Source organism: Ovis aries, chromosome 24, assembly GCF_016772045.2.
Source record: "Ovis aries strain OAR_USU_Benz2616 breed Rambouillet chromosome 24, ARS-UI_Ramb_v3.0, whole genome shotgun sequence".
NCBI classification, from domain to species: Eukaryota; Metazoa; Chordata; class Mammalia; order Artiodactyla; family Bovidae; genus Ovis; species Ovis aries.
Window position 1 is genome coordinate 38,632,852 of NC_056077.1, and position 9,660 is coordinate 38,642,511.

Sequence of the window (9,660 nt, forward strand, 5' to 3'; positions counted from 1 at the left end):
GCGGGTCGCCTGGTGAACCACACCGGGGCACAGTTCCCTGGCACTGTCCTCCCCTCCCATGTCGGCGTCTCCACCTGTCACACACCCTGGTCATACTCCAGTTGAAGTAGGACAGGATATCTAGGGACTTAAAAGGAGGGTTAGCTGAGAGGTGACTCGAGATGGATTCTCCAACACCTGACCCTTCAAGGTCGTGAGCTCCCCTCCAGTGGCGCTTCTAGAAAACTGATGACACTCAGAACTACCTGCCCACGTCGCTGGAACCCTCCCCAGGGAGCATGACGAGATGGCTGCCTAATTGCTGGGTGGCCTCTGATGGCTCAGACCCTCTGAGACATGTCACCCGGCAGGTTCTTAAGCTGCAGGAGGCCTCTCTTAAAAGAAACACACACACAACAATGGCTGAAGGTGGAAACATCCCAAGTATCCATCAGCCACCAATGCAGGACGAGTAAATGATGAAACATTGCTCAGCCGTGTGAAGCATTGACACACACTACAATGTGGATGGACCCCGAAAACATGACGTCCTGCGAAAGAAGCCAGAAGCAAAAGACCGCGTGCTGCAGAAGTCCGTGTACGTGAAATATCTCGAGTAAGTCAATACATAGACACAGAAAGTCAGGAGGAGGTCTCGGGAGGTGGGGGTGTGGTGGATGAGGAGTGCCTGCTTCCTGGGTGTGACTTTCCCTTGGAGGGTGATGAAAGTGTGTGGGGGCACGTTAGAGGTGGTGGTCCCACAACATCACAAACGTGCTAAATGCTTCTGAACTTGCACTTTAAAATGGTTCGTTGGGCACTCTATTTGGGACTTCACGTTGGGATGAAAAAAGGCCTGGGATTGGGTGGAGATGTGCCCGCTCCACTGTGTGCGTGCGTTTTCGGGGAGCTCGGGCTCCGTCTCCACTTTCGTGCCTCCCTCGCCCATTCTTGCTCCAGTTCACGTGTTTGGCCAGGACCATGGCCGAATACTCCTATGTGAAGTCCACCAAACTCGTGCCCAAGGGAACCGAGGCCAAGAGTAAGAAGAAAAAGAGCGCAGAGAAGAGGAAAAGAGAAGCGGATGGAGAAACTCAGCCTGATGTTGTTGGAATATGGTGGACAGTAGCAAACCTCGGTGAGATTTCCGGACCCGTAGCAACTGAAATGGGTAAAGGAACCTACATACACGCACTCGACAATGGACTTTTCACACCGGGAGCTTCACGTAAAGAAGCTGATGAGGGCCCTAGTCCTCCAGAGCAGTTTACAGGTGCCAAACTGTCCGATTCCAGAATTGCCCTGAAATCTGGCTATGGAAAATACCTAGGTATAAATTCAGACGGGCTTCTTGTTGGGCATTCAGATGCAACTGGACCTAGAGAGCAGTGAGAACCTGTCTTTCAAGATGGGAAAACGGCTTTACTGGCCTCCAATAGCTGTTTTATTAGATGCAATGAAGCAGGAGACATAGAAGTGAAAAGTAAAACGGCAGGAGAAGAAGAAATGATAAAGATCAGATCTTGTGCCAAAAGAGAAACCAAGAAAAAAGATGATATTCCAGAAGAAGACAAAGGAAATATCAAACAGTGTTTAGTCAATTACCTGAAAAGATTCCAGAGCTGCCAGGACCACAGCTTAATATAAGCAAAGAAGACAGTAAAATTCCGAAAAAGGCCCAGAAAGATGGATTCTTGCATGAAACACTTCTGGACAGGAGAGCCAAATTGAAAGCTGATAGATACTGCAAATGACCAGGATTTTTGTTTCTGTCTTCTCCTTTTGTTTTTTTCTGAATAATAAAATCAGTATTTTTACAAGAATAAAAAAAAGATCTGTTGTTGTGTACATTCTTGCGGGAAAATCTACACAACATACAATGTACAGGTTAGCCATCTCGAAGGTTATGGTTCAGGGGAAGGAAGTACATTCACGTTGTCACACAACCACCACCACCACCACCACCACCATCCACCTCCAGAACTTTGTTATCTCCCCAAACTGAAACTCTGTCCTCATTAAACACTAGTTCCCCAGCTCCCTCCCTGGAAGGAAGGGGAGGAAAGAAGGAAGGAAGAAAAAAAAAAAAAAGAAGCCCACCAACCCATCTAGATCCGTTTCACAGTGACTCTTTTAGCCACAGACTGGATCTGGGTCAAGGTGACTACAGCCCCTTCGGCATCCACCCTTCACCCTCCACCGACACCCCCAGGGATGCGACTCAGTAGGCAAGAAGTCAAAATAAAAACGTGCGCAGGACAGCTGCAGCCTCGGCGTGCCTGTGAGGTGCTGGTTGGAGAAAGCGCTGTCCTGGGTTTCAGACAACAGCTGCACGAACGACTCTCAAGTTGAAGTGCAGGAGAGAGGCGTCTGGGCTGCGGTCTCCTAAGTGTTCCAGAGCGGACAGCTCACTCCTGCTAATGGAACGGGCTGCGTCCGCTTCCTGGATTTCGTGAACGCGGGTAAAAACCCAGGAGAGAAGGCGCCCGCGCCCTCGCCAATCGCACTCGGTGCATTTGTGCGCTGAGCGCAACTTGGGGTTAATTATTGATGACGCGGCTCCAAATGAAGTGTTGGCGAGAGACCCGCTGCCTCTTCTAATTGCCAGGTTTCTGAGAAGAAGCTTCAGCCTGGAGGGATTTCATGATTAGAGTGAAAGGAAATAGGAAAAAGCAAAGTGTGCTTTGGCCTGATCCAAAGGAACAGAGCACTGGGAATTAACGGGGAAAATTAATTATTAATAACCAGAATACGAAAAGAGATGGGGGATGGCAGAGGAAAGATGGTTTCTCCCCGGCCCTCACCTGAATCTCCCACAACCGGAAACCAGGGGGAGCTGCCCACTGAGCTGGGCACTGGACGTGCAGCAGACTGGTAGTTGATCCTGAAGATAAAACAGCATAAGGTTGCCTTCTGTCCGGAAATCTCAGAGCCCGGGGTCTAAGGTAGAGGGGCCTTCCCATGAAATCAGATTGAACTTTGGTTTTCCAAAAACAGCACATGAGACACCTAATAATTTCTAGTGCATCATCTAACGTTAAACAGTTTTTCTATTGAAGTACAGTTGATTTACAGTGTTGCGGTGATTTCTGCTGAAGAGCAAATTGATTCAGTTATACAGATACATGCATTCTTTTTTCAAATATCCCTTTCCATTATGGTTTATCATAGGAGATGGAATAGTTCCTTGTGCTATACAGTAGGACCTTGTTGTTCATTCATTCTATAGACAATAACTTACATCTGCTAGCCCCAGCCTTGCACTCCGTCAGTCCCCCGGCCCCTCCCCCTTGACAACCAGAAGTCCGTTCTCTGTGTCTGTGAGTCTTTCTGTTTTGTAGGCAGGTTCATTCGTGTTGTATTTTAGATTCTGCATATAAGCGTCATATGTTATTTGTCTTTCTCTTTCCGACTTGCTTCACTTCGTATGGTCATCTTTAGTTGCATCCACGTGGCTGCAAGTGGCATTGTCCTTCTTTTCAGGGCTGAGTAGTATTCCGTTGATACGTGCGCCATGACTTCTTTGTCCATTCATCGGTCGAGGGACATTTAGATTGTCTCCATGTCCTGACTATTGTGAATAGTGCTGCTATGAACAGAGGGGTACAGTATCTTTTTGAATTAGAGTTTTGTCGAGACATATGTCCAGGAGTGGGATTGCTGGATCATATGGTAATTCTATCTTTACTTTCCTGAGTACTGTTTTCCATAGTGGCTGCACCAACTCACATGCCCACCAACAGTGTAGGAGGGTTCCCTTTTCTCCCCATCCTCTCTGGCATTTGTTAGTTGTAGGGTTTTTAATGATAGTCATTCTGATCGGTATGAGGTGGTACCTTATTATAGTTTTAATTTGCATTTCTCTGGTAATTAGCAATGTTGAGCATCTTTTCGTGTGTCTATGGGCCATCTGTATTTCTTCTTTAGACTTCTTCTATAGTCTACAGAGGTATTCTCATCTAACATCTTTGTAGCTACTTCTTTCTTGGACAATGAGTACCCAGCCCTTGGACTGTCCACACCCCACAAGACCAGGAAAGAAGAAAAAAATAGAAGAAAGAAAAGTGAAAGTGAAAGTCGCTCAGTTGAGTCCAACTCTTTGCAACCCCACGCACTATACAGTCCATGGAATTCTCCAGGCCGGAATACTGGTGGGTAGCCTTTTCCTTCTCCAGGGGATCTTCCCAACCCTGGGATGGAATCCAGGTCTCCCACATTGCAGGCGGATTCTTTACCAGCTCAACCACAAGGGAAGCCCAGAAGAAAGGAACCACCTTCCAAATAATCCCATTTTGCTACTCAGGGAAAATTTGGTAGGGAAAGAAGTTACAATGATAGTAGCTAAAATGCACTTGACCGTTACCCGTTTACTTATGCAGCATCCTTGTCCCCGGCCATCACTGACAACCAAGAGTTGACTTGTTTACCAGTCTAAATCCCAGCTACTCTTCCCTGGAAGCAAGAAGTGGCGTTTCAGGATGCCGTGAGAAGTCCCGTGGCAAAGACACAAGCTGTAGCTCAGTTGCTGGAGGACTTTTCCGTCTGCATCCCACCAGGCAGGTCTGAGTGCCTGTGACCTTGGAGGCACATTTTACTTCTTCACCTTTCCCTCCACACACCTCGGCAAGAACTATCCATTGAGGTGTGGCATTTAATAAGAGGCACACCTAATTAGAGACACTTCGTTTGCCTGTCCCGGAGGATTGGAAACAAGCTGTCTCCTGAACCTGCCTGCCAGCGCAGGAGATGCAGGAGACTCGGGTTCGATTCCTGGGTTGGGGAGATTCCCTGGGGAAGGAAATGGCAACCCATGCCAGTACTCTTGTGTGGAAAATTCCATGAACAGAGGAGCCTGGTGGGCTACAATCCATGGGGTCACAAAGAGCTGGACACGACCTGAGCGTGCATGCGTGGCACACACAGGCGGTGATGAGTGCATAACACTGTGAATGTACTCACCGCCACTGCAGCGCGCATTTAAGGCGGCGCAAATGACGGGTTTTGTTATGTGTATTTTTACCACAATAAACAAACAGGACAAAACAGTTATTGTATATGATATGACCCTAACCACATAAGAAAGCTACATGTAAAATATTACGAACGAAATAGACCAAAATAGTAACACTGGCTGCCTTTTGATAAGAGATAGATGACTTTCATTTTCTTGTCTCTATTTTTCTGTTATTTTCTATATACTCTATTATGTGGGTGTTTATTGTCATATTCAGGAAAAGATAAACTTGAATTTTTAGATGCAGCCTAATAGAACAAAGGAAGAATTAGAATTTCCAATGTAGTTTTCTCCGCAGTTTGCTCACAAACATAGCAACCTACCCTCCGCCTTCTTTTCAGAGATGAGAAATTTTTCTATAAAACAACTTTAAAACCCAGTATTTCAGAAGAAAAAAACTATTGGAAATAAAGTCCACGTGTGTTTAAGTGTCTTTATTTGTCTTGATTTCGCTTAACCTGTTCTTTTTCCCTTGGATTCCCCATGAACTTAGAAGACACAGCCACAGTGCAGCTGAGATTTTGCCTTTGCTAGTAAGTTAGTTTATGAATGTTATAAATATAACTGATTTGTAAGGGAGAAAGCACATTCTTGGCAAAAACCAAATGTCTCTTAAGATGGGCTTAATTAAAACAAAATACTCTTTAAATAGAATACCTCATCAGAATGCATGAAAATTTGAGAAGTTGAACATGACAAAGTAGGCTTAAAGACATAAGATCATTTAAAGCAAAACATTCTTCTTTGTAAGAGTCCCAAAATATGTCTAAGGGTACATGAGAAGTCAAGACCGCAGAACAAAGACTCTGTGTTTGAAATTTTAATGTGCACATTAAAAAAAGCCAAGAAATACGACCGTAATCTGGGTGAGATTAGACAAAACCAGGAAGGTGATAAAATAGCAGAAGGAAGTGCCTTTCAACAGAAGAATTTTCGGCTTTTATGCAGGAGACCTTAGCTCTAAAAATGACAGTGGCAAGCAGCCTCAGTCAAGGCAAAATTTCATGGTTAAAAGACAAAGGGCATTTTAAAAAGTTATTTCCATTTTCCTCCTCTGAAAAGGCTTTTCTCATTTGTTTGGTTGACTATGAAATGTTATTAAATTTCCCAAATGGTCTTACCACATACCGTGTAAGTAACCAGCAAGGAAGTTCTCCTGATGTGAATTTCTGAAACAGCTACAATTTGAAGGCACACCTAAGTGCAGCCGCAAATTCCAAAGGGTCAGTGAAAAACAACCTCTGAAGACCGATGGTCGTTACAATGGATTTGCCAAAAAGCAAGCATCCCGTTTTAAGCTCAAGGTTCTATCTGTTTCACTTGCTGACACTTAAAAGGTGAATGTTGGGGAGATGCTGGGTGGTCGGGTTCCATGAGGCAAATGTTTATTTGTCACTAGGGACCTTTGAATGCCTGGATCTGATCACCTGGCCTCATGCACCCAGCGTCCCCGGCCAAATCCTTGTTTTCATTGCTGACCCCCCAAAGAGCTGCTGTGTGGTTGAAAAGCACAGGACTGGGACTTCCCTGGTGGTCCAGAAGCCGCCTTGCAATGCCGGGAACTGGGGTCTGATCCCTGGTCAGGGAACTGAGATCCCACATGCCGCAGAGCGACTAAGCCCACCTGCCCCAGGTACTGAGCCCAAGCACTGCAACTAGAGTCTATGCCCTGCGGTGAGAAGACCCCACGTGACCCGGTGGAGACCCCACGGGCCCCAGTGAAGACCCCCACGGGCCTCAACTAAGGCTTGACACCGCCAGAGAAAGAAAGTGCATTTCCATTGCAGAGGCGGCGAGTTCGATCCCTGGTTGGAGAACTAAAACCTCACAAGCTATGCAGTGCACCCGAAAAACAGGGGGAAAAAAGCACCTAATTTGTCCATTTCCAACTAAATGACTAATTAACAATATACCATTTTTTTACCTTTCTATCTGGAATCCTCAGGGCCTGGAGGGTTTGAAGGTGATTTTTTCATGGATGGGTGGACTTAGAATACTTATATGTTTCCCAAGTAAAGAACCTACTTTCCGTTTCTAAAAATACCATATGCTCTGAGCTCCATCACATTCTTTTTTTTTTTTTTTTTCCAGGCAGGATGAAGAGTGGGCTGGGATAAAGTGAGGTAAAGCACCTCCTGACTGTGAGTTACATTTCCCCACACCGTGAGCCTTTTAATGTAGTGATTAACTACCCCAGACTTTGATGAGAGGTGCCTGGAAGTCATTACTTGGGTAAGGATTGGGAAAGGGGATTGGGTCACGTTTGCGTTTTGGAAAGACGTGTGTGGGAGGAGGGAGGATTGGAGGGTTAAGAAAAGGAGGCAGAAAAGCAAGTTTGGAATTTGATGCAGGTCAAAGACAAAGGCCTAGTGGTAAAGAACTTGACTGCCAAAGCAGGAGAGGTAAGAAATGAGGATCCGATCCCTGGGTCGGGAAGATCCCCTGGAGGAGCACATGGCAGCCCATTCCAGTATTCTTGCCTGGAGAATCCCCTGAACAGAGGAGCCTGGCAGACTCTGGTCCGTAGCGCAGAGTCAGACATGACTGAAGCAACTCAGCAGCAGGAGCAGCAAAGATGTGGGCACAAGCTTGGATGGTGGAAGAGGAGATGGACAGGGAGGAGTGGCCAGATTCAGATATAAAAGGAGACAGAGGGACTTCCCTGCTGGTCCCGTGGTTAAGAATCCACCTTGCAATGCAGGGGACACGGGTTCAAACCCTGGTCGGGGAACTAAGACTCCAGGTGCCATAGAGCAGCTGAGCCTGTGCACTCCAGGGCCCGGGCACTCCGGGGCCCGTGTGCCACAGCGAGGATCCAGCACGCCGCAACTAAGACCCGAGGCAGCCAAATAAATAAAGGGGCCAGGTGGTTCAGTCCCTGGTCAGGGAACTGAGATCCCACAAGTCACACGGTGTGGCTCCCCCCCAAAAAAGTTATGCTGATGGAGGACCCAACAGGAGTGCAGACGGTCACTGCAGAGCCACGAGTCTGATCAAAACTCTGTCGTCTGAAATATCATACTCAGTGAAAGAAGCCAGACGCGAGAGGTCATCGCATAGTTTCATTATCTGTGAAATGGTGGCAGAGGCACAGGGGTGGAAAACGGGCTGTGCAGAGGAGGGAATGAGCTTGGGGTTTCCTCCTGGACTGATGAAAACGTCTGGAACTAGACAGCAGTGACGGTTGCCCAATATTCTGAATGTGCTAAGTGCCTACCATGTCATGTCTTACGAGCGAAAAAAAAAAAAAAAGATCATCTGATTTCCATAAAGGGAAAAAAAGGGATAAATTGGACCTCATTAAAACTAAAGAGATTTGCTCTACAGAAGACGCTGATAAGGGGATGAAAAGACACATCACAGACTGGGAGAGATTATTTGCAAATCACACAGCCAACAAAGGACTCGTATTGAGAATACATAAGGAATTTTCAAAACTCAACAGTAAAAAAGAACAAGTGAGCTACTTGGATCCAGTGGAAAAAACGCGGAGGAGAAATGCCTTTCCATGGCTCTCTTTAACAAGAAGTCTGTGCGATTATCTGACGATGTCTGTGTCCCCTGTTAGAGCCCAGAAATCAGGGACTTGGCCTGGTTTTGCTCACCATGTGTCCTGTGTCTGGCTCAGGGCCCAGCATATAGTAAAAGCAGAATAGATATGAATGGACGAATGGGCAGGCACCTGGACAAAGTGCTGGCCAAACGGGCCTAGAACCTCTAACGCACGACGGCTGGAGAGCCTTTGAACACAGCCCCCCAGCCACAGCAGTGGGCAAAGAGGCGAGCACCATTGCAGTCACTCATTCAGTAAGTGCCTACATCCACGGTCGAAACAGACAATTCCTGCACTTGTGGAACATAACTTTACACTAAACGAAAAGACAACGAGGCATTATTCACAACAGTCGAAAAACGGACGCAGCTCTTGTGCACAGACGGATGAATGGGTAAACAGAATGTGTCCATCCATGCAACGGAATGCTCTTCAGCTTTAGAAAGAAAGGAGATTCTGGCAGCTGCTGCAACGCGGGTGTACCTTGAGGACGTGATGTTGAGTGAAATAAACCAGACACGAAAGGACTGATACTGTGTGAGCCCACTTCTATAAAGTTCCCGGAGGACATATTCATAGGGACAGAAAGTAGAAGAGTGGGCGCCAGGGGCTGGGGGTGGGGGCAGTGAACCGGGAGTGAGTGTTTAACGGGAGCAGGGCTACAGTTGGGGAAGATGAAATGAGTTCTGGAGACGAGGGCGGTGATGGGTGCCTGACAGTGTGAATGTCCTTAATGCCCCTCAACGGGATGCTTACAACTGGTTAAAGTGGTGAAACGTTGTCTTAGGTGTATTTTCAGTTCCGCTCAGTTCAGTCGCTCAGTCATGTCTGACTCTTTGTGACCCCGTGAATCGCAGCACGCCAGCCACAACTCAAACCTTCCTGATAATAAGGTCTGTGGAGAAACCAAATTTGTGAATAGAGATCACCCTCGGAAGGAGAGCAGTCAGAGTCCTGTGCATCCTTCAATTCATATTCAACTGATAAGAGGATTTTTAGCTGCTCTGGAGAGAGAATGATGTTTCCAATGATTGAGGGGAAGAATATTAGCGCAAAGAAGGTCCTGTAAGGGGCTTCCCTGGCAGTCCAGTGGTTAGGACTCTGCTCTCACTGC

General features: G+C 46.8%; 1 pseudogene; it reads left to right on the forward strand.

Annotated features, from left to right (window-relative positions):
- Positions 1-945: 945 nt before the first annotated feature.
- On the forward strand, positions 946-1,763 carry LOC101116369 (protein FRG1-like; annotated as a pseudogene).
- Positions 1,764-9,660: the final 7,897 nt, after the last annotated feature.